The 23,821-nt window shown below is 35.1% G+C and overlaps 8 non-coding genes and 12 pseudogenes across 8 annotated transcripts; all 20 read left to right on the forward strand.

Moving 5' to 3' along the window:
• The first annotated feature begins 4,365 nt into the window (after positions 1 to 4,365).
• Positions 4,366 to 4,485, forward strand: LOC147493529 (5S ribosomal RNA; annotated as a pseudogene).
• A 130-nt stretch (positions 4,486 to 4,615) lies between these two features.
• Positions 4,616 to 4,734, forward strand: LOC147493530 (5S ribosomal RNA). The gene has a single exon (XR_015200578.1). It is a non-coding gene; the product is annotated as a 5S ribosomal RNA (ribosomal RNA).
• A 129-nt stretch (positions 4,735 to 4,863) lies between these two features.
• On the forward strand, positions 4,864 to 4,982 carry LOC147493531 (5S ribosomal RNA). Its single transcript, XR_015200569.1, has one exon. It is a non-coding gene; the product is annotated as a 5S ribosomal RNA (ribosomal RNA).
• A 630-nt stretch (positions 4,983 to 5,612) lies between these two features.
• Positions 5,613 to 5,731, forward strand: LOC147493532 (5S ribosomal RNA; annotated as a pseudogene).
• Positions 5,732 to 6,594: 863 nt separating this feature from the next.
• On the forward strand, positions 6,595 to 6,713 carry LOC147493533 (5S ribosomal RNA). Its single transcript, XR_015200518.1, has one exon. It is a non-coding gene; the product is annotated as a 5S ribosomal RNA (ribosomal RNA).
• A 1,620-nt stretch (positions 6,714 to 8,333) lies between these two features.
• LOC147493534 (5S ribosomal RNA) lies at positions 8,334 to 8,455 on the forward strand (annotated as a pseudogene).
• Positions 8,456 to 8,577: 122 nt separating this feature from the next.
• On the forward strand, positions 8,578 to 8,698 carry LOC147493535 (5S ribosomal RNA; annotated as a pseudogene).
• Positions 8,699 to 12,016: 3,318 nt separating this feature from the next.
• LOC147493536 (5S ribosomal RNA) lies at positions 12,017 to 12,135 on the forward strand. The gene has a single exon (XR_015200507.1). It is a non-coding gene; the product is annotated as a 5S ribosomal RNA (ribosomal RNA).
• Positions 12,136 to 12,519: 384 nt separating this feature from the next.
• LOC147493537 (5S ribosomal RNA) lies at positions 12,520 to 12,638 on the forward strand. The gene has a single exon (XR_015200570.1). It is a non-coding gene; the product is annotated as a 5S ribosomal RNA (ribosomal RNA).
• A 440-nt stretch (positions 12,639 to 13,078) lies between these two features.
• Positions 13,079 to 13,200, forward strand: LOC147493538 (5S ribosomal RNA; annotated as a pseudogene).
• Positions 13,201 to 13,576: 376 nt separating this feature from the next.
• On the forward strand, positions 13,577 to 13,695 carry LOC147493539 (5S ribosomal RNA). Its single transcript, XR_015200572.1, has one exon. It is a non-coding gene; the product is annotated as a 5S ribosomal RNA (ribosomal RNA).
• A 660-nt stretch (positions 13,696 to 14,355) lies between these two features.
• On the forward strand, positions 14,356 to 14,471 carry LOC147493540 (5S ribosomal RNA; annotated as a pseudogene).
• A 3,854-nt stretch (positions 14,472 to 18,325) lies between these two features.
• LOC147493541 (5S ribosomal RNA) lies at positions 18,326 to 18,440 on the forward strand (annotated as a pseudogene).
• Positions 18,441 to 18,813: 373 nt separating this feature from the next.
• Positions 18,814 to 18,932, forward strand: LOC147493542 (5S ribosomal RNA). Its single transcript, XR_015200467.1, has one exon. It is a non-coding gene; the product is annotated as a 5S ribosomal RNA (ribosomal RNA).
• Positions 18,933 to 19,328: 396 nt separating this feature from the next.
• LOC147493543 (5S ribosomal RNA) lies at positions 19,329 to 19,447 on the forward strand (annotated as a pseudogene).
• A 376-nt stretch (positions 19,448 to 19,823) lies between these two features.
• Positions 19,824 to 19,941, forward strand: LOC147493544 (5S ribosomal RNA; annotated as a pseudogene).
• A 1,370-nt stretch (positions 19,942 to 21,311) lies between these two features.
• LOC147493545 (5S ribosomal RNA) lies at positions 21,312 to 21,429 on the forward strand (annotated as a pseudogene).
• Positions 21,430 to 21,820: 391 nt separating this feature from the next.
• LOC147493546 (5S ribosomal RNA) lies at positions 21,821 to 21,940 on the forward strand (annotated as a pseudogene).
• Positions 21,941 to 22,314: 374 nt separating this feature from the next.
• Positions 22,315 to 22,433, forward strand: LOC147493547 (5S ribosomal RNA). The gene has a single exon (XR_015200573.1). It is a non-coding gene; the product is annotated as a 5S ribosomal RNA (ribosomal RNA).
• Positions 22,434 to 23,587: 1,154 nt separating this feature from the next.
• LOC147493548 (5S ribosomal RNA) lies at positions 23,588 to 23,710 on the forward strand (annotated as a pseudogene).
• The last annotated feature ends 111 nt before the right edge of the window (positions 23,711 to 23,821 follow it).

The following is a 23,821-nucleotide window of genomic DNA, read 5'->3' on the forward strand; positions in this document are numbered from 1 at the left end:
ACGGCGTTGGCTAGTGAACTGCCAGAGTGACCAGGGCGACAAACTCTACGCAAAGAAAGAAAGTTGTAAAAATGCCAAAATCGGCGCTGCCACTTGACATACTAAGTGGAACCACTCTGCGGGCCCAAAAGGAATGACGAGTCAGCATAGGCAGGTGGCAAGTGATGGTTTTAATTTGGTGCCACCTCGCAATATAGAAGACACATACCAATTCAAACTAGGTGGTGTGAATTGAAATTGGCTAAAGGATGAAACCTTACTAAGGTAAAAGACTAAATTTAAAACAGGTAAAAACAAAACTTTGATTCTCAAAGTTTTGAACGTTTCAAATAGCTAACAAACAAAAGCCAATTAAATCCTTCACGAGACATCAGCCTATATATATGAGGGGGTTGCCTTTGATATTCTTCCTTTAGCATTTTCATGCTCTAGCATCCGCTTAGCAATTAGTTAGTTTTATTTCAGCACTTACATTCCGTCATTTTTATTCCAGCAGCTTAAATACTATAAGTCAATTTACACTTAATAGCGATCATCATTTTTTTCTAGTGTAATTCACGTCCCGCATTTATTTACTTAATGTATGCAACAAGTTTTATTATTCCCTCAATGACCATGAGCTAATCCCCCCTCAAGGGAGGTTATCTTTGCTTCGTGTGAGAATCAGATTGACTCTTTAATATTCTAGAATCACTACTTAGGAATTAGGCATAGATTAGACATCCGATCCCAAAATGATCGAGAGCTGTACAAATTTGGATGCCGATACTCCGAAACAGTCTCGTCGCTTGAACCCAAAATGTCGTAGCGACTTCATGGTGTCGGACATATCTCAAATTTGTCCGGTGATGTGGAATCGAGCGGGGAGCTGAAATGATATTCGAGAGATGAAATATTAGTTCAACTCCTTATACTAGTCTCGATGCGGCTTCGAGAGATGTGGGCATGCGGTAGGGATCAATACTCGACGTCGTCTCCGAACACGAGACGAATTAGAGATGTAGTGATGTGGTAATATAAACTGTTGAAAAATGAGTCTTGCATGAGTATGACTAACTCTCTCCCTGTTTCTCTATCTTGTTTACCTACATATAAATCACCGTAGTAATTTACATTATTTGCATTACCGTTAATTTAAATAAAACCAACTAAGAAACCTAAAATCCTACTCACCAAAAGTTGTAATTCCAGTTGTGAACCTTTCCGAGCCCTTAGGTTTGGACGATCCCTTACTCGACCTATCCTACCAAACCCGCGTGAGTAAGGTAACTTGACTAAAAGCAGGGCGACTATCATGGATTTTGGACTTGGGACTTTGGTCTTTGGACTTTGGACTTGGATTTGTGGACCTCGGACTTAATTAATCAAGAAAACCAATAAGCGCACAATTTAGCGTTTTTTATCGGTGTTGCACCAATCTTTTGCAAATACTCATGATTAAAGCGTGCTTGGGCGAGAGTAGTACTAGGATGGGTGACCTCACAGGAAGTCCTCGTGTTGCATTTTTTGCAATTTTTTTGCAACAAAAAAAAAAAAAAAAAAAAAAAATGCCCGAGGTTTGTTTTCGATTTAAAAATAGGAGTAAGTTTGAACATGAGTTAAGCCAAATATAAAAAAAACCGCTTTATTTCGGTTGTGTGCGATCATAATACTAATAACACCGGATCCCATAAGAACTCCGCTTGATTAAAAGCGTGCTTGGCGTAGTAGTACTAGGATGGGTGACCTCACAGGAAGTCCTCGTGTTTGCAATTTATTTTTTGCAATAAAAAAAAAAAAAAAAAAAAAAAAAAAAAAATGCCGAGGTTTGTTTTGATTTAAAATAGAAGTAAGTTGAACATGAGTTAAGCCAAATATAAATAAAACGCTTTATTTTCCGGGTGCGATCATACCGGCACTAATGCGGATCCCATGAGAACTCCATGATTAAAGCGTGCTTGAGGCGAGAGTAGTACTAGGATGGGTGACCTCACAGGAAGTCCTTTTGTTGCACCCTATTTTGCAATTTTTTTTAAAAAAAAAAAATAAAAAAATAAAAAATGCCGAGGTTTGTTTCGATTTAAAAATAGTAGTAAGTTCGAACATGAGTTAAGCCAAATATAAATAAAACCGCTTTATTTTTGGGTGCGATCATACAGCACTAATGCACCGGATCCCATGAACTCCGGGTTAAAGCGTGCTTGGCGAGTAGTACTAGGATGGGTGACCTGAGGAGGAAAGTCCTCGTGTTGCACCAATTTTTTTTGCAATTTTTAAAAAAAAAAAATAAAAAAAAAAAAAATGAGAGGTTTGTTTTGATTTAAAAATAGGAGTAAGTTGAACATGAGTTAAGCCAAATATAAATAAAAAACGCTATATTTTTCGGGTGCGATCATACCCGCACTAATGCACGGATCCCATGAACTCCATGATTAAAGCGTGCTTGGCGAAGTAGTACTAGGATGGGTGACCTCACAGGAAGTCCTCGTGTTGCACCCCAATTTTTTTTTTTTTTTTTTTTAAAAAAAATAAAAAATAAAAATGCCGAGGTTTGTTTTGATTTAAAAAATAGGAGTAAGTTCGAACATGAGTTAAGCCAAATATAAAATAAAAAAAACTATATTTTCGGGTGCGATCATACCAGCACTAATGCATCGGATCCCATCGAAACTCATAGATTAAAGCGTGCTTGGCGAGAGTAGTACTAGGATGGGTGACCTCACAGGAAGTCCTCGTGTTGCACCCTATTTTGCATTTTTTTTTTAAAAAAAAAAAAAAAAATAAAAAATAAAAAATAAAAAATGCGAGGTTTTTTCGATTTAAAATAGGAGTAAGTTCGAACATGAGTTAAGCCAAATATAAATAAAAAACCGCTTTATTTCGGGTGCGATCATATAACTACTAATGCACGGATCCCGTGAGAACTCCGCGTTAAAGCGTGCTTGAGGCGAGAGTAGTACTAGGATGGGTGACCTCTCAGGAAGTCCTCGTGTTGCACCTATTTTTGCAATTTTTTTTTGCAATTTTTTTTAAAAAAAAAAATAAAAAAAAAAAAAATGAGAGGTTTGTTTTGATTTAAAATAGGAGTAAGTTCGAACATGAGTTAAGCCAAATATAAATAAAAAACCGCTTTATTTTCGGGTGCGATCATAAGCACTAATGCGCGGATCCCATCGAGAACTCCATTGATTAAAAGCGTGCTTGGCGAGAGTAGTACTAGGATGGGTGACCTCTTGGGAAATCCTCGTGTTGCACCCCTATTTTGCAATTTTTTAAAAAAAAAAAAAAAATAAAAAAAAAAAAATAAAAAGAGGTTTGTTTCGATTTAAAAATAGGAGTAAGTTCGAACATGAGTTAAGCCAAATATAAATAAAACCGCTTTATTTTCGGGTGCGATCATATAAAGCACTAATGCACCGGATCCCATGAACTCCATGATTAAAGCGTGCTTGGGAGAGAGTAGTACTAGGATGGGTGACCTCCTGGGAAGTCCTCGTGTTGCACCCCTATTTTGCAATTTTTTTTAAAAAATAAAAAAAAAAAAAAAAAAAAAAAAATGCGAGGTTTGTTTTGATTTAAAAAATAGGAGTAAGTTTGAACATGAGTTAAGCCAAATATAAATAAAAAACGCTTTATTTTGGATGCGATCATACCGGCACTAATGCACGGATCCCATGAGAACTCATGATTAAAAGCGTGCTTGGGAGAGTAGTAGTACTAGGATGGGTGACCTCAGGACAGGAGTGTCCTCGTGTTGCACCCTTTTTTTGCAATTTTTTAAAAAAAAAAAAATAAAAAAAAAAATAAAAAATAGAGTTTGTTTTTTCGATTTAAAATAGGAGTAAGTTGAACATGAGTTAAGCCAAATATAAATAAAACCGCTTTATTTTTCGGGTGCGATCATACCAAAGCACTAATGCACGGATCCCATGAGAACTCGCATGATTAAAGCGTGCTTTGGCGAGAGTAGTACTAGGATGGGTGACCTCACAGGAAGTCCTCGTGTTGCACCTATTTTGCAATTTTTTTTTTTTTAAAAAAAAAAAATAAAAAAAAAAAAAAAAAAAAGGTTTTTTTTGATTTAAAAATAGGAGTAAGTTGAACATGAGTTAAGCCAAATATAAATAAAACTACTTTTTTTTTTGGGTGCGATCATACCGGCACTAATGCACGGATCCCATGTGAACTCCATGATTAAAGCGTGCTTGGGAGAGAGTAGTACTAGGATGGGTGACCTCACAGGGAAGTCCTCGTGTTGCACCTATTTATTTTGCATTTTTTTTTAAAAAAAAAAAAAAAATAAAAAATGCCGAGGTTTGTTTCGATTTAAAAATTGAAGTAAGTTCGAACATGAGTTAAGCCAAAATATAAAAAACGCTTTATTTTGGGTGCGATCATACCGGCACTAATGCATCGGATCCCATCAAAACTCCATGATTAAAGCGTGCTTGGGAGAGAGTAGTACTAGGATGGGTGACCTCCAGGGAAGTCCTCGTGTTGCACCTATTTTGCAATTTTTTTTTAAAAAAAAATAAAAAAAAAAAAAAAATAAAAAAAAAAGGTTTGTTTCGATTTAAAAATAGGAGTAAGTTCGAACATGAGTTAAGCCAAATATAAATAAAACCGCTTTATTTACGGGTGCGATCATACCAGCACTAATGCACCGGATCCCATCAGAACTCCGCAGTTAAGCGTGCTTGGGCGAGAGTAGTACTAGGATGGGTGACCTCCTGGGAAGTCCTCGTGTTGCACCCTATTTTGCAATTTTTTTTTTTTAAAAAAAAAAATAAAAAAAAAAAAAAAAATGAGGTTTGTTTCGATTTAAAAATAGGAGTAAGTTCGAACATGAGTTAAGCCAAATATAAATAAAACCGCTTTATTTTCGGGTGCGATCATACCAGCACTAATGCACCGGATCCCATCAGAACTCCGCAGTTAAGCGTGCTTGGGCGAGAGTAGTACTAGGATGGGTGACCTCCTGGGAAGTCCTCGTGTTGCACCCCTATTTTGCATTTTTTTTTTAAAAAAAAAAAATAAAAAAATAAAAAATGCCGAGGTTTGTTTCGATTTAAAAATTGAAGTAAGTTCGAACATGAGTTAAGCCAAATATAAATAAAACCGCTATATTTTCGGGTGCGATCATACCAGCACTAATGCACCGGATCCCATCGAACTCATGATGATTAAAGCGTGCTTTGGGAGAGTAGTACTAGGATGGGTGACCTCCTAGGAAGTCCTCGTGTTGCACCCTATTTTGCAATTTTTTTTTTTAAAAAAAAAAAAAAAAAAATAAAAAAAAAAATGCCGAGGTTTGTTTCGATTTAAAAATAGGAGTAAGTTCGAACATGAGTTAAGCCAAATATAAAAAAACCGCTTTATTTTGGTGCGATCATACCCGCACTAATGCATGCCCGGATCCCCCGAGAACTCATGATTAAAGCGTGCTTGGCGCAAAGTAGTACTAGGATGGGTGACCTCAGGAAGTCCTCGTGTTGCACCTTTATTTTGCAATTTTTTTTTTAAAAACAAAAAAAAAAATAAAAAAAAAAAAAAAAAAAGGTTTGTTTCGATTTAAAAATAGGAGTAAGTTCGAACATGAGTTAAGCCAAATATAAATAAAACCGCTTTATTTCGGGTGCGATCATACTAGCACTAATGCACGGATCCCATCAGAACTCCGCAGTTAAGCGTGCTTGGGCGAGAGTAGTACTAGGATGGGTGACCTCACAGGAAGTCCCTCGTGTTGCACCCTATTTTGCATTTTTTTAAAAAAAAAAAAAAAAAAAAAAAAAAAAATGCCGAGGTTTGTTTCGATTTAAAAAAAATAGGAGTAAGTTCGAACATGAGTTAAGCCAAATATAAATAAAACGCTTTATTTTTGGGTGCGATCATACAAACACTAATGCACCGGATCCATGAGAACTCCTTGATTAAAGCGTGCTTTGGCGAGTAGTACTAGGATGGGTGACCTCACAGGAAGTCTCGTGTTGTTGCACCCTATTTTATTTTTTTTTTTAAAAAAAAAAAAAAAAAAAAAAAAAAAAAAAAATAAAAAACCGAGGTTTGTTTCGATTTAAAAATAGGAGTAAGTTCGAACATGAGTTAAGCCAAATATAAATAAAACAGCTTTATTTTTCGGGTGCGATCATACAAAGCACTAAATGCCGGATCCCATGAACTCCGTTAAATTTTAAAGCGTGCTTGGGCGAGAGTGTACTAGGATGGGTGACCTCCCTGGAAGTCCTCGTGTTGCACCTATTTTGCATTTTTTAAAAAAAAAAAAAAAAAAATAAAAATGCCGAGGTTTGTTTCGATTTAAAAATAGGAGTAAGTTTGAACATGAGTTAAGCCAAATATAAATAAAACCGCTTTATTTTTTGGGTGCGATCATACCAGCACTAATGCACCGGATCCCATCGAACTCCATGATTAAAAGCGTGCTTGGCGAGAGTAGTACTAGGATGGGTGACCTCACAGGAAAGTCCTCGTTGCACCCTATTTTTTTTTTTTTTAAAAAAAAAAAAAATAAAAAATGCCGAGGTTTGTTTCGATTTAAAAATAGGAGTAAGTTCGAACATGAGTTAAGCCAAATATAAATAAAACCGCTTTATTTTCGGGTGCGATCATACCAGCACTAATGCACCGGATCCCATCAGAACTCCTCAGTTAAGCGTGCTTGGGCGAGAGTAGTACTAGGATGGGTGACCTCCTGGGAAGTCCTCGTGTTGCACCCTTATTTTGCAATTTTTTAAAAAAAAAAAAAAAAAAAAAAATGCCGAGGTTTGTTTCGATTTAAAAATAGGAGTAAGTTCGAACATGAGTTAAGCCAAATATAAATAAAACCGCTTTATTTTCGTGTGCGATCATACCAGCACTAATGCACCGGATCCCATGAACTCATAGATTAAAGCGTGCTTTTGAAGTAGTACTAGGATGGGTGACCTCAGGGAAGTCCTCGTGTTGCAAATATTTTGCAATTTTTTTAAAAAAAAAAAAAAAAAAAAAAAAGGTTAAAAAAAAAATTTAAAAAAAAAGTAGTAAGATTGAACATGAAGTCGAACATAGTTAAAAATATAAATAAAAACTTTATTTTTCGGGTGCGATCATACCGACACTACTAATGCACCGGATCCCATGAGAACTCTTGATTAAAGCGTGCTTGGCGAGAGTAGTACTAGGATGGGTGACCTCACAGGAAGTCCCCGTGTTGCACCCATTTTTTGCATTTTTTTAAAAAAAAAAAATAAAAAAATAAAAAAAATGCCGAGGTTTGTTTCGATTTAAAAATAGTAAAGTTCGAACATGAGTTAGCCAAATATAAATAAAAAAACTTTATATTTTTTTTGGGTGCGATCATACCGGCACTAATGCCGGATCCCGTAGAACTCATGATTAAAGCGTGCTTGGCGAGAGAGTACTAGGATGGGTGACCTCACAGGAAGTCCTCGTGTTGCACCCCATTTTGCAATTTTTTTTTTTTTTTTAAAAAAAAAAAAAAAAAAAAAAAAATAAAAAAAAAAGGTTTGTTTTCGATTTAAAAATAGGAGTAAGTTGAACATGAGTTAAGCCAAATATAAATAAAACCGCTTTATTTCGGGTGCGATCATACCGCACTAATAATGGCGGATCCCATGAAAACTCATGATTAAAAGCGTGCTTGGCGAGAGTAGTAGTACTAGGATGGGTGACCTCTGGGAGGAAGTCTCTCGTGTTGCACCCTATTTTTTGCAAAAAAAAAAAAAAAAAAAAAAAAAAAAAAAAAGAGGTTTGTTTTGATTTAAAAATAGGAGTAAGTTCGAACATGAGTTAAGCCAAATATAAATAAAAACCGCTTTATTTTAGGGTGCGATCATACAACACTAATAATGCCGGATCCCATCGAAGAACCCATGATTAAAAGCGTGCTTGGGAGAGTAGTACTAGGATGGGTGACCTCAGGAAGTCCTCGTGTTGCACCCTATTTTGCAATTTGCAAAAAAAAAAAAAATAAAAAAAAAAAAAAAAAAAAAATAAAAAGGTTTGTTTCGATTAAAAAAATAGGAGTAAGTTCGAACATGAGTTAAGCCAAATATAAATAAAAAAACCGCTTTATTTTTGGTGCGATCATACCGGCACTAAATGCACCGGATCCCATCGAGAACTCCATGATTAAAAGCGTGCTTGGCGAGAGTAGTACTAGGATGGGTGACCTCACAGGAAGTCCTCGTGTTGCACTATTTTGCAATTTTTGCAAAAAAAAAAAAAAAAAATAAAAAAATAAAAAAAAAAAAATGCCGAGGTTTGTTTCGATTTAAAAAAAATAGGAGTAAGTTGAACATGAGTTAAGCCAAAATAAAAATAAAACGCTATATTTCGGGTGCGATCATACCAAAGCACTAATGCATCGGATCCCATCAGAACTCCATGATTTAAGCGTGCTTTGGCGAGAGTAGTACTAGGATGGGTGACCTCCTGGGAAGTCCTCGTGTTGCACCCTATTTTGCAATTTTTTTAAAAAAAAAAAAAAAAAAAAAAAATGCCGAGGTTTGTTTCGATTTAAAAATAGGAGTAAGTTCGAACATGAGTTAAGCCAAATATAAATAAAACCGCTTTATTTCCAGGTGCGATCATACCAGCACTAATGCACCGGATCCCATGAGAACTCCATGAGTTAAAGCGTGCTTGGCGAGAAGTAGTACTAGGATGGGTGACCTCCTGGGAAGTCCTCGTGTTGCACCCTATTTTGCAATTTTTTTTTTTTAAAAAAAATAAAAAAATAAAAAATGCCGAGGTTTGTTTCGATTTAAAAATAGGAGTAAGTTCGAACATGAGTTAAGCCAAATATAAATAAAAAAACGCTTTATTCCGGGTGCGATCATAAAGCACTAATAACCGGATCCCATCGTGAACTCCATGATTAAAAGCGTGCTTGGGGAGTAGTAGTACTAGGATGGGTGACCTCACAGGAGGGAATCCTCATGTTGCACCTATTTTGCAATTTTTTTTTAAAAAAATAAAAAATAAAAATAAAAAAAAAAAAAAAAAAATAAAAAATGCAGAGGTTTGTTTCGATTTAAAAATAGGAGTAAGTTCGAACATGAGTTAAGCCAAATATAAATAAAACCGCTTTATTTTGGGTGCGATCATCATAAGCACTAATGCCGGATCCATCGAGAACTCCACGCTTGATTAAAGCGTGCTTGAGAGAGTAGTACTAGGATGGGTGACCTCACAGGAAGTCCTCGTGTTGCAAATTTTATTTTGCAAAAAAAAAAAAAAAAAAAATAAAAAATAAAAAAAGGAAACTGAGGTTTGTTTCGATTTAAAAATAGGAGTAAGTTTGACCATGAGTTAAGTCAAATACAAATAAAACCGCTTTATTTTCGGGTGCGATCATACCAGCACTAATGCACGGATCCCGTGAGAACTCCATGATTTAAAAGCGTGCTTGGCGAGTAGTAGTACTAGGATGGGTGACCTCACAGGAAGTCCTCGTGTTGCACCCTACTTTTGCATTTTTTTTAAAAAAAAAGAAAAGAAAAAAGAAACAGAGGTTTATTTCGATTTAAAAATTGGAGTATGTTCGAATATGAGTTAAGCCAAATATAAATAAAACCGCTTATTTATTTCGGGTGCGATCATACCAAAGCACTAATGCACGGATCCCATCGAGAACTCGCTTGATTAAAGCGTGCTTGGCGAGTAGTACTAGGATGGGTGACCTCTGGGGAAGTCCTCGTGTTGCATTTTTTTTTTTTTAAAAAAAAAAAAAAAAAAAAAAAAAAAAAAAAAAATAAAAAAAAAAAAAAAAAAAAAAAAAATAGGAGGTTTGTAAGATTTAAAAATGAGTTAAGTTCGAAATAGTTAAATAAATAAAAATAAAAACCGCTTTATTTTCGATGCGATCATACCGGCACTAATGCACGGATCCCATCGAGAACTCCATGATTAAAGCGTGCTTGGCGAGAGTAGTACTAGGATGGGTGACCTCACAGGAAGTCCCGTCGTGTTGCACCCCTATTTTGCAATTTTTTTTTTTTTAAAAAAAAAAAAAAAAAAAAAACCGAGGTTTGTTTCGATTTAAAATAGGAGTAAGTTTGAACATGAGTTAAGCCAAATATAAATAAAACCAGCTTTATTTTGGGTGCGATCATTAAAACTAATGCACCGGATCCCATGAAGAACTCCATGATTAAAAGCCAAGTAGTACTAGGATGGGTGACCTCAGGAAGTCCCCATGTTGCACCCCATATTTTGCAATTTTTAAAAAAAAAAAAAAAAAAAAAAAAAAAATAAAAAAAAAATTTAAAAATAAAAATAAGTTCGAACATGAGTTAAGCCAAATATAAATAATTTAGGATGGGTGCGATCATACCGGCACTAATTCCGGATCCGTGTTGAACTTTGATTAAAAGCTTGTTAAAAAAAAGTACTAGGATGGGTGAAAAAACCCCTATTTTGCAATTTTTTTAAAAAAAAAAAAAAAAAAAAAAAAAAATGCCGAGGTTTGTTTTGATTTAAAAATAGGAGTAAGTTGAACATGAGTTAAGCCAAATATAAAAAAAACGCTTTTATTTAGGGTGCGATCATACCGCACTAATAATGCGGATCCCATAAGAACTCTTGATTAAAGCGTGCTTGGAGTAGTACTAGGATGGGTGACCTCACGGGAGTCCTCGTGTTGCAAAAAAAATTTTTTTTTTTTTTTTAAAAAAAAAAAAAAAAAAAAAAAAATTTGAGGTTTGTTTTTGATTTAAAAATAGGAGTAAGTTCGAACATGAGTTAAGCCAAATATAAATAAAACGCTATTTTATTTTCGGGTGCGATCATACAAAGCACTAATGCACCGGATCCCCATGAACTCCATGATTTAAAAGCGTGCTTAGGCGAGAGTAGTACTAGGATGGGTGACCTCACAGGAAGTCCTCGTGTTGCACTATTTTTGCAATTTTTTTAAAAAAAAAAAAAAAAAAAATAAAAAAAAAAAAATGCCGAGGTTTGTTTCGATTTAAAAATAGGAGTAAGTTCGAACATGAGTTAAGCCAAATATAAATAAAAAACCGCTTTTTTTGGGTGCGATCATACCGGCACTAATGCGCCGGATCCCATGAAACTCCATGATTAAAGCGTGCTTGCTTGGCGAGAGTAGTACTAGGATGGGTGACCTCACAGGAAGTCCTCGTGTTGCACCTATTTTGCAATTTTTTTAAAAATAATTTTAAAAAAAAAAAAAAAAAAAAAATGCCGAGGTTTGTTTGATTTAAAAAGGAGTAAGTTCGAACATGAGTAAGCAAAAATATAAATAAAAAACCGCTTTATTTCGGGTGCGATCATACCAAGCACTAATGCACCGGATCCCATCGAGAACTCCATGATTAAAGCGTGCTTTGGCGAAGTAGTACTAGGATGGGTGACCTCACAGGGAAGTCCTCGTGTTGCACCCTATTTTGCAATTTTTTAAAAAAAAAAATAAAAAAAAAAATGCGAGGTTTGTTTTGATTTAAAAATAGGAGTAAGTTCGAACATGAGTTAAGCCAAATATAAAAAAAAAAAACTTTTTTTTTTTTCGGATGCGATCATACCGGCACTAATGCACGGATCCCCATGAACTCCATGATTAAAAAGCGTGCTTGGCGAGAGTAGTACTAGGATGGGTGACCTCACAGGAAGTCCTCGTGTTGCACCCTATTTTGCAATTTTTTTAAAAAACAAAAAAAAAAAAAAAAATAAAAATGCCTAGGTTTGTTCGATTTAAAAATAGGAGTAAGTTGAACATGAGTTAAGCCAAATATAAATAAAAAAACGCTTTATTTTCGGGTGCGATCATACGGCACTAATAATGCATCCGGATCCCATGAAAACTCCATGATTAAGCGCGTTGGGAAAGAGTAGTACTAGGATGGGTGACCTCGGGAAGTCCTCGTGTTGCAATTTTATTTTGCAATTTTAAAAAAAAAAAAAAAAAAAAAATAAAAAATGCCGAGGTTTGTTTCGATTTAAAAATAGGAGTAAGTTTGAACATGAGTTAAGCCAAATATAAATAAAACCGCTTTATTTCGGGTGCGATCATACCAGCACTAATGCACCGGATCCCATCAGAACTCCGCAGTTAAGCGTGCTTAGGCGAGAGTAGTACTAGGATGGGTGACCTCCTGGGAAGTCCTCGTGTTGCACCCCTATTTTGCAATTTTTTTAAAAAAAAAAAAAAAAAAAAAAAAAAATAAAAAATGCCGAGGTTTGTTTCGATTTAAAAATAGGAGTAAGTTGGAACATGAGTTAAGCCAAATAAAAATAAAAAAACCTTTATATTTTGAGTGCGATCATACCAAACACTAATAATGCCGGATCCCATGAGAACTCTCCGCATGATTAAAGCGTGCTTGGCGAGAGTAGTACTAGGATGGGTGACCTCTTGGGAAGTCCTCGTGTTGCACCCTATTTTGCAATTTTTTAAAAAATAAAAAAAAAAAAATAAAAAATGCCGAGGTTTGTTTCGATTTAAAAATAGGAGTAAGTTCGAACATGAGTTAAGCCAAATATAAATAAAACCGCTTTATTTTCGGGTGCGATCATACCAGCACTAATGCACCGGATCCCATCAGAACTCCGCAGTTAAGCGTGCTTGGGCGAGAGTAGTACTAGGATGGGTGACCTCCTGGGAAGTCCTCGTGTTGCACCCCTATTTTGCAATTTTTTTTAAAAAAAAAAAAAAAAAAAAAAAAAAGGTTTGTTTTTGATTTAAAAATAAAAAGTTGAACATGAGTTAAGCCAAATATAAATAAAAAAACGAACATGATTTATTTTTAGGTTTGCGATAAAAAAAAAGCATAATAATGACATGGATCAAATAAAACTCTTTGATTAAAAAAAGCGATCATGACTAATACTAGATTAATGGATCTAGGATAGTTGAACTCATGATTAAAGCGTGCTTGGGCTTGGGAGTAGTACTAGGATGGGTGACCTCACAGGAAGTCCTCGTGTTGCACCCTTTTTTGCAATTTTTTTAAAAAAAAAAAAAAAAAAAAAAAAAAAAAAAAAAATGCAGAGGTTTGTTTGATTTAAAATAGGAGTAAGTTGAACATGAGTTAAGCCAAATATAAATAAAACGCTTTATTTTTGGTGCGATCATACCGGCACTAATAATGCCGGATCCCATCGTGAACTCATGATTAAAAGCGTGCTTGGGCGAGAGTAGTACTAGGATGGGTGACCTCCTGGGAAGTCCTCGTGTTGCACCCATATTTTGCAATTTTTTTTAAAAAAAAAAAAAAAAAAAAAAAAAAAAAAAAAAAATGCCGAGGTTTGTTTCGATTTAAAAATAGGAGTAAGTTTGAACATGAGTTAAGCCAAATATAAATAAAAAACGCTATATTTTTGGGATGCGATCATACCGGCACTAAACCGGATCCCAGTGAACTCGCATGATTAAAGCGTGCTTTGGCGAGAGTAGTACTAGGATGGGCGACCTCCTGGGAAGTCCTCGTGTTGCACCCATATTTTGCAATTTAAAAAATAAATAAAAAAATAAAAAAATGCTGAGGTTTGTTTCGATTTAAAAATAGGAGTAAGTTTGAACATGAGTTAAGCCAAATATAAATAAAACTGTTATATTTTCGGGTGCGATCATACCAGCACTAATGCACCGGATCCCATCAGAACTCCGCAGTTAAGCGTGCTTGGGCGAGAGTAGTACTAGGATGGGTGACCTCCTGGGAAGTCCTCGTGTTGCACCCCTATTTTGCAATTTTTTTTTTTTTTAAAAAAAAAAAAAAAAAAAAAAAAAAAAAAAAAAAATGCCTAGGTTTGTTTCGATTTAAAAAATAGGAGTAAGTTGAACATGAGTTAAGCCAAATATAATAAAAACCTTTTTATTTTCGGGATGCGATCATACCGGCACTAATGCACGGATCCCATGAGAACTCCATGATTAAAGCGTGCTTGGCGAGAGTAGTACTAGGATGGGTGACCTCACAGGGAAGTCCTCGTGTTGCACCATTTTTGCATTTTGCAAAAAAAAAAAAAAAAAAAAAAATAAAAAAAAAAAAAAAAAAAAAAAAAAAAAAAAAAAAAATGGAGGTTTGTTTTGATTTAAAAATAGGAGTAAGTTCGAACATGAGTTAAGCCAAATATAAATAAAACGCTTTTTTTTTAGGGTGCGATCATACCACACTAATGCACCGGATCCCATGAGAACTCATGATTAAAGCGTGCTTTGGAGAGAGTAGTACTAGGATGGGTGACCTCTCAGGAAGTCCCTCGTGTTGCCCCTATTATTTTTTAAAAAAAAAAAAAAAAAAAAAAAAAAATAAAAAATGCCGAGGTTTTTTCGATTTAAAAATAGGAGTAAGTTCGAACATGAGTTAAGCCAAATATAAATAAAACCGCTTTATTTTCGGGTGCGATCATACCAGCACTAATGCGGATCCCATCAGAACTCCGGAGTTAAGCGTGCTTGGGCGAGAGTAGTACTAGGATGGGTGACCTCCTGGGAAGTCCTCGTGTTGCACCCCTATTTTTTGCAAAAAAAAAAAAAAAAAAAAAAAAAAAAAAAAAAAAATGAGGTTTGTTTTGATAAAAAAATAGGAGTAAGTTCGAACATGAGTTAAGCCAAATATAAATAAAACCGCTTTATTTTTTCGGTGCGATCATCATACGGGCACTAATGCACGGATCCCATGAGAACTCCATGATTAAAGCGTGCTTGGCGAGAGTAGTACTAGGATGGGTGACCTCACAGGAAGTCCTCGTGTTGCACCCTATTTTGCATTTTTTTTTTTAAAAAAAAAAAATAAAAAAAAAAATAAAAAAAAAAAAAAAAAAAAATGCGAGGTTTGTTTGATTTAAAAATAGGAGTAAGTTCGAACATGAGTTAAGCCAAATATAAATAAAACGCTTTTTTTTTTAGGGTGCGATCATACCGGCACTAATGCATCGGATCCCGTGAGAACTCATGATTAAAGCGTGCTTGGCGAGAGTAGTACTAGGATGGGTGACCTCTCAGGGGAAGTCCTCGTGTTGCACCCTATTTTTGCAATTTTTAAAAAAAAAAAATAAAAAATAAAAAAAAAAAATAAAAAATAAAAAGGTTTGTTTGATTTAAAAATAGGAGTAAGTTGAACATGAGTTAAGCCAAATATAAAAAAACGCTTTATTTTTGGGTGCGATCATACCGGCTACTAAAATGCGGATCCCATCGAGAACTCCATGATTAAAGCGTGCTTGGGGAGAGTAGTACTAGGATGGGTGACCTCTCAGGGAAGTCCTCGTGTTGCCCCTATTTTGCAATTTTTTTAAAAAAAAAAAAAAAAAAAATAAAAAAATCGAGGTTTGTTTGATTTAAAAAATAGGAGTAAGTTCGAACATGAGTTAAGCCAAATATAAAAAAACGCTTATATTTTCGGGTGCGATCATACCGGCACTAATGCGGATCCATCGAGAACTCCTTGATTAAAGCGTGCTTGGGAGAAGTAGTACTAGGATGGGTGACCAGGGGAAGTCCTCGTGTTGTTTATTTTGCAATTTTTTTAAAAAAAAAAATTTTTTTAAAAAAAAAAAAAAAAAAAAATGCCGAGGTTTGTTTTGATTAAAAATAGGAGTAAGTTGAACATGAGTTAAGCCAAATATAAAAAAAAAACGCTTTTTTTTTGAGATGCGATCATACCGGCACTAAATGCCGGATCCCGTGACTCTCCATGATTAAAGCGTGCTTGGGCGAGTAGTACTAGGATGGGTGACCTCAGGGGAAGTCCACCGTATTTTGCAATTTTTTTTAAAAAATAAAAAAAAAAAAAAAAAAAAAAAAAAAAAATGCGAGGTTTGTTTGATTTAAAAATAGGAGTAAGTTGAACATGAGTTAAGCCAAATATAAAAAAAAACCGCTTTATTTTTCGGATGCGATCATACCGGCACTAATGCGGATCCCATGAACTCCATGATTAAAGCGTGCTTGGCGAGAGTAGTACTAGGATGGGTGACCTCTGGGAAGTCCTCGTGTTGCACCTATTTTGCAATTTTTTTGCAAAAAAAAAAAAAAAAAAAAAAAAAAAAAAAATGCCGAGGTTTGTTTTGATTTAAAAATAGGAGTAAGTTCGAACATGAGTTAAGCCAAATATAAAAAAAAAACTTTTATTTTCGGGTGCGATCATACCGGCACTAATGCACGGATCCCGTGAACTCCTTGATTAAAAGCGTGCTTTGGCGAGAAGTAGTACTAGGATGGGTGACCTCACAGGAAGTCCTCGTGTTGCACCCTATTGCAATTTTTTTTTTTAAAAAAAAAAAAAAAAAAAAAAAAAATGAGGTTTTTTTTCGATTTAAAATAGGAGTAAGTTTGAACATGAGTTAAGCCAAATATAAAAAAAAAAAACGCTTTTTTTTCGGGTGCGATCATACCTAACACTAAATGCGGATCCCATGAACTCCATGAGTTAAAAGCGTGCTTGGCGAGTAGTAGTACTAGGATGGGTGACCTCACAGGAAGTCCTCGTGTTGCACCCCTATTTTGCAAAAAAAAAAAAAAAAAAAAAAAAAAAAAAAAAAAAAAATGCCGAGGTTTGTTTTGATTTAAAAAAATAGGAGTAAGTTCGAACATGAGTTAAAGCAAATATAAATAAAAAACGCTTTATTTTTCGGGTGCGATCATACCACACTAATGCACCGGATCCCATGAGAAACTCCTCATGATTAAAGCGTGCTTGAAGGCGAGGAAGTAGTACTAGGAGGATGGGTGACCTCACAGGAAGTCCTCGTGTTGCACCCCTATTTTGCAATTTTTTTAAAAAAAAAAAAAAAAAATGCCGAGGTTTGTTTTGATTTAAAATAGGAGTAAGTTCGAACATGAGTTAAGCCAAATATAAATAAAACCGCTTTATTTTGGGTGCGATCATACCGGCACTAATGCATGCGGATCCCGTGAACTCCTTGATTAAAAGCGTGCTTGGCGAGTAGTAGTACTAGGATGGGTGACCGGGAAGTCCCTCGTGTTGCACCCTATTTTGCAATTTTTTTTAAAAAAAAAAAATAAAAAAAAAAAAAAATGCCGAGGTTTGTTTGATTTAAAATAGGAGTAAGTTTGAACATGAGTTAAGCCAAATATAAATAAAACCGCTTTATTTCAAGGTGCGATCATACCAGCACTAATGCACCGGATCCCATGAACTCCATGATTAAAGCGTGCTTGGCGAGAGTAGTAGTACTAGGATGGGTGACCTCACAGGAAGTCCTCGTGTTGCACCCCTATTTTTTTTTTTTTTTTTAAAAAAAAAAAAAAAAAAAAAAAAAAAAGGTTTGTTTGATTTAAAAATAGGAGTAAGTTGAACAATGAGTTAAGCCAAATATAAAAATAAAACCGCTTTATATTTTTGGGTGCGATCATACCAGCACTAATGCACCGGATCCCATGAACTCCTTGATTAAAGCGTGCTTGGCGAGAGTAGTACTAGGATGGGTGATGGGTGACCTCGTGTTGCAGGAATTTTGCCTCGTTTTTTTAAAAAAAAAAAAAAAAAAAAAAAAAAAAAAAAAAATGCCGAGGTTTGTTTTGATTTAAAAAGGAGTAAGTTTTGAACATGAGTTAAGCCAAATATAAATAAAACTTTTATTTCGGGATGCGATCATACCGGCACTAATATAATGCGGATCCCATGAGAACTCCATGATTAAAAGCGTGCTTGGGCGAGTAGTACTAGGATGGGTGACCTCGGGAAGTCCTCGTGTTGCACCCCTATTTTGCAATTTTTTAAAAAAAAAAAAATAAAAAAAAAAAAAAAAAAAATGCGAGGTTTGTTTTGATTTAAAATAGGAGTAAAGTTTGAACATGAGTTAAGCCAAATATAAATAAAACCGCTTTATTTTCGGGTGCGATCATACCAGCACTAATGCATCATCGGATCCCATGAACTCCATGATTAAAAGCGTGCTTGGCGAGAGTAGTACTAGGATGGGTGACCTCACAGGAAGTCCTCGTGTTGCACCCTATTTTGCAATTTTTTTTTTAAAAAAAAAAAAAAAAAAAAAAAAAAAAAAAAAAAAAAGGTTTGTTTGATTTAAAAATAGGATTTAAAAGTTTGAACATGAGTTAAGTTAAAATATAAATAAAAAAACGCTTTTTTTCGAGTGCGATCATACCCGCACTAATGCACGGATCCCGTGAGAAACTCCATGATTAAAAGCGTGCTTGGCGAGAGTAGTACTAGGATGGGTGACCTCTGGGAAGTCCTCGTGTTGTTGCATTTTTTATTTTTTTTTTTTTTTTTTTTTAAAAAAAAAAAAAAAAATAAAAAATGCCGAGGTTTGTTTCGATTTAAAAATAGGAGTAAGTTTGAACATGAGTTAAGCCAAATATAAATAAAAACGCTTTATTTTTGGGTGCGATCATACCAGCACTAATGCGGATCCCATGAACTCCATGATTAAAGCGTGCTTGGGCGAGAGTAGTACTAGGATGGGTGACCTCCTGGGAAGTCCTCGTGTTGCACCCTATTTTGCAATTTTTTTTTTTTAAAAAAAAAAAAAAAAAAAAAAAAAATGCGAGGTTTGTTTCGATTTAAAAATAGGAGTAAGTTGAACATGAGTTAAGCCAAATATAAATAAAACGCTTTATTTTTGGGATGCGATCATACCGGCACTAATGCACGGATCCCCATGAACTCCATGATTAAAGCGTGCTTGGCGAGAGTAGTACTAGGATGGGTGACCTCCTGGGAAGTCCTCGTGTTGCACCCCTATTTTGCAATTTTTTTTTAAAAAAAAAAAAAAAAAAAAATAAAAAATGCCGAGGTTTGTTTCGATTTAAAAATAGGAGTAAGTTCGAACATGAGTTAAGCCAAATATAAATAAAACCGCTTTATTTTCGGGTGCGATCATACCAGCACTAATGCACCGGATCCCATCAGAACTCCGCAGTTAAGCGTGCTTGGGCGAGAGTAGTACTAGGATGGGTGACCTCTTGGGAAGTCCTCGTGTTGCACCTATTTTGCAATTTATTTTAAAAAAAAAAAAAAAAAAAAAAAAAAAAAAAAAAAAAAAATGCCGAGGTTTGTTTCGATTTAAAAATAGGAGTAAGTTCGAACATGAGTTAAGCCAAATATAAATAAAACCGCTTTATTTTTTAGGGTGCGATCATACCGGCTACTAATGCACCGGATCCCGTGAACTCCATGATTAAAAGCGTGCTTGAAGGCGAGAGTAGTACTAGGATGGGTGACCTCACAGGAAGTCCTCGTGTTGCACCCTATTTTGCAATTTTTTTTTTAAAAAAAAAAAAAAAAAAAAAAAAAAAAAAAATGCCCGAGGTTTGTTTGATTTAAAAATAGGAGTAAGTTTGAACATGAGTTAAGCCAAATATAAATAAAACGCTTTATTTTTACGGGTGCGATCATACCGGCACTAATGCACGGATCCCCGAGAACTCCATGATTAAAAGCGTGCTTGGGCGAGAGTAGTACTAGGATGGGTGACCTCCTGGGAAGTCCTCGTGTTGCACCCTATTTTGCAATTTTTTTTAAAAAAAAAAAAAAAAAAAATAAAAAAAAAAAATGCCGAGGATTGTTTCGATTTAAAATTAGGAGTAAGTTCGAACATGAGTTAAGCCAAATATAAATAAAACCGCTTTATTTTTGGTGCGATCATACCGGCACTAATGCGGATCCCATGAGAACTCCATGATTAAAAAGCGTGCTTGGCGAGAGTAGTACTAGGATGGGTGACCTCACAGGAAGTCCTCGTGTTGCACCCCTATTTTGCAATTTTTTAAAAAAAAAAAAAAAAAAAAAAAAAAAAAAATGAGGTTTGTTTTGATTTAAAATAGGAGTAAGTTCGAACATGAGTTAAGCCAAATATAAATAAAACCGCTTTTTTTTTGAGGGTGCGATCATACCAGCACTAATGCACCGGATCCCATGAACTCCATGATTAAAGCGTGCTTGGGCGAGAGTAGTACTAGGATGGGTGACCTCCTGGGAAGTCCTCGTGTTGCACCCCTATTTTGCAATTTTTAAAAAAAAAAAAAAAAAAAAAAAAAAAAAATGCCGAGGTTTGTTTCGATTTAAAAATAGGAGTAAGTTCGAACATGAGTTAAGCCAAAATATAAATAAAACGCTTTATTTTTTGATGCGCGATCATACCGGCACTAAATGCCGGATCCCATGAACTCCATGATTAAAGCGTGCTTTGGCGAGAGTAGTACTAGGATGGGTGACCTCAGGGAAGTCCTCGTGTTGCACCCTATTTTGCAATTTTTAAAAAAAAAAAAAAAATAAAAAAAAAAAAAATAAAAAAAGGTTTGTTTTGATTTAAAATAGGAGTAAGTTCGAACATGAGTTAAGCCAAATATAAATAAAACCGCTTTATTTTCCGGGTGCGATCATACCGGCACTAATGCATCCGGATCCCGTGAACTCCATGATTAAAGCGTGCTTGGGCGAGAGTAGTACTAGGATGGGTGACCTCACAGGAAGTCCTGTTGTGTTGCACCTATTTTGCAATTTGCAAAAAAAAAAAAAAAAAAAAAAAAATGCCGAGGTTTGTTTGATTTAAAAAATAGGAGTAAGTTCGAACATGAGTTAAGCAAAAATATAAATAAAACGCTTTATTTTGGTTTGTGCGATCATAAAAACAACTAAAATCGGATCCCAAAAAGAACTAAATGATTAAAAGCGTTTTGGCGAGAGTAGTAGTACTAGGATGGGTGACCTCAAGGAAATCCTCGTGTTGCACCCCTATTTTGCAATTTTTTTTAAAAAAAAAAAAAAAAAAAAAAAAAAAATGCTAGGTTTGTTTCGATTTAAAAATAGAAGTAAGTTCGAACATGAGTTAGCCAAAAATATAAATAAAACCGCTTTATTTTTGGATGCGATCATATACCCACTAATACTAATGCACGGATCCCATGTGAACTCCTTGATTAAAGCGTGCTTGGGCGAGAGTAGTACTAGGATGGGTGACCTCCTGGGAAGTCCTCGTGTTGCACCCCTATTTTGCAATTTTTTTTTTTTTAAAAAAAAAAAAATAAAAAATGCCGAGGTTTGTTTCGATTTAAAAATAGGAGTAAGTTCGAACATGAGTTAAGCCAAATATAAATAAAACCGCTTTATTTCCGGGTGCGATCATACCAGCACTAATGCACCGGATCCCATCAGAACTCCATGATTAAAAGCGTGCTTGGCGAGTAGTACTAGGATGGGTGACCTCACAGGAGGAAGTCCTCGTGTTGCACCCTATTTTGCAATTTTTTTTAAAAAAAAAAAAAAAAAAAAAAAAAAAAATAAAAAAAAAAGGTTTGTTTCGATTTAAAAATAGGAGTAAGTTCGAACATGAGTTAAGCCAAATATAAATAAAACCGCTATATTTTCGGGTGCGATCATACCAGCACTAATGCACCGGATCCCATCAGAACTCGCAGTTAAGCGTGCTTGGGCGAGAGTAGTACTAGGATGGGTGACCTCCTGGGAAGTCCTCGTGTTGCACCGTATTTTGCATTTTTTTTAAAAAAAAAAAAAAAAAAAAAAAAAAAAAAAAAATAAAAAAAGGTTTTTTCGATTTAAAAAGGAGTAAGTTTGAACATGAGTTAAGCCAAATATAAATAAAAACCGCTTTATTTTTGGTGCGATCATACCGGCACTAATGCACCGGATCCCATGAGAACTTGATTAAAGCGTGCTTGGCGAGAGTAGTACTAGGATGGGTGACCTCACAGGGAAGTCCGTGTTGTTATTTTTTGCAAAAAAAAAAAAAAAAAAAAAAAATAAAAAAATGCGAGGTTTGTTTCGATTTAAAAAAAATTGGCGTAAGTTCGAACGAACATAAAAAGTTAAGCCAAATATAAATAAAAAACCAAATAAAATAAAACCGCTTTATTTTTGGATGCGATCATACCGGCACACTAATGCCGGATCCCATGAGAACTCCATGATTAAAGCGTGCTTGGGCGAGAGTAGTACTAGGATGGGTGACCTCCTGGGAAGTCCTCGTGTTGCACCCCTATTTTGCAATTTTTTTTTTTTAAAAAAAATAAAAAAAAAAATGCCGAGGTTTGTTTCGATTTAAAAATAGGAGTAAGTTCGAACATGAGTTAAGCCAAATATAAATAAAACCGCTTTATTTTCGGGTGCGATCATACCAGCACTAATGCACCGGATCCCATGAACTCCTCCTTGATTAAAGCGTGCTTGGCGAGAAGTAGTACTAGGATGGGTGACCTCAGGAAGTCCTCGTGTTGCACCCTATTTTGCAATTTTTTTAAAAAAAAAAAAAAAAAAAAAAAAAAAAAAAAAATGCGAGGTTTGTTTCGATTTAAAAATAGGAGTAAGTTCGAACATGAGTTAAGCCAAATATAAATAAAACCGCTTTATTTTCGGGTGCGATCATACCAGCACTAATGCACCGGATCCCATCAGAACTCCGCAGTTAAGCGTGCTTGGGCGAGAGTAGTACTAGGATGGGTGACCTCCTGGGAAGTCCTCGTGTTGCACCCCTATTTTGCAATTTTTTTTTAAAAAAAAAAAAAAAAAAAATAAAAAATGCCGAGGTTTGTTTCGATTTAAAAATAGGAGTAAGTTCGAACATGAGTTAAGCCAAATATAAATAAAACCGCTTTATTTTCGGGTGCGATCATACCAGCACTAATGTACCGGATCCCATGAGAAACTCCTGATTAAAGCGCTTGCTTGGGCGAGTAGTACTAGGATGGGTGACCTCACAGGAAGTCCTCGTGTTGCACCCTATTTTGCAATTTTTTTAAAAAAAAAAAAAAAAAAAATAAAAAATAAAAAATGCGAGGTTTGTTTGATTTAAAAAATAGGAGTAAGTTCGAACATGAGTTAAGCCAAATATAAATAAAACGCTTTATTTCGGGTGCGATCATACCAGCACTAATGCACCGGATCCCATCAGAACTCCTTGATTAAAGCGCGTGCTTGCTTGGGAGAGTAGTACTAGGATGGGTGACCTCACAGGAAGTCCTCGTGTTGCACCCTATTTTGCAATTTATTTTAAAAAAAAAAAAAAAAAAAAAAAAAAAAAAAAAAAAAAAAAAAAAAATGCCGAGGTTTGTTTGATTTAAAAAAATAGGAGTAAGTTCGAACATGAGTTAAGCCAAATATAAATAAAAACGCTTTTTTTTTGGTGCGATCATACCGGCACTAAATGCCGGATCCCATGAGAACTCCATGATTAAAGCGTGCTTGGGAGAGTAGTACTAGGATGGGTGACCTCCTGGGAAGTCCTCGTGTTGCACCCCTATTTTGCAATTTTTTTTTAAAAAAAAAAAAAAAAAAAAAAAAAAAAAAAAATAAAAATAAAATGCCGAGGTTTGTTTCGATTTAAAAATAGGAGTAAGTTCGAACATGAGTTAAGCCAAATATAAATAAAACCGCTTTATTTTTCGGGATGCGATCATACCAAGCACTAATGCGGATCCCATGAGAAACTCTTGATTAAAGCGTGCTTGAGAGTAGTACTAGGATGGGTGACCTCTGGGAAGTCCTCGTGTTGCACCTATTTTGCATTTTTTTTTTTAAAAAAAAAAAAAAAATAAAAAAATAAAAAATGCCGAGGTTTGTTTCGATTTAAAAATAGAGTAAGTTCGAACATGAGTTAAGCCAAATATAAATAAAACCGCTTTATTTTCGGGTGCGATCATAGCAGCACTAATGTACCGGATCCCATCAGAACTCCGCAGTTAAGCGTGCTTGGGCGAGAGTAGTACTAGGATGGGTGACCTCACAGGGAAGTGTTGCGTATTTTGCATTTTTTTTTTTTTTGCAAAAAAAAAAAAAAAAAAAAAAAAAAAAAAAAAATGCGAGGTTTGTTTGATTTAAAAATAGGAGTAAGTTGAACATGAGTTAAGCCAAATATAAATAAA

This window comes from Coptis chinensis, chromosome 6 (genome assembly GCF_015680905.1).
Source record: "Coptis chinensis isolate HL-2020 chromosome 6, ASM1568090v1, whole genome shotgun sequence".
Lineage (NCBI taxonomy): Eukaryota > Viridiplantae > Streptophyta > Magnoliopsida > Ranunculales > Ranunculaceae > Coptis > Coptis chinensis.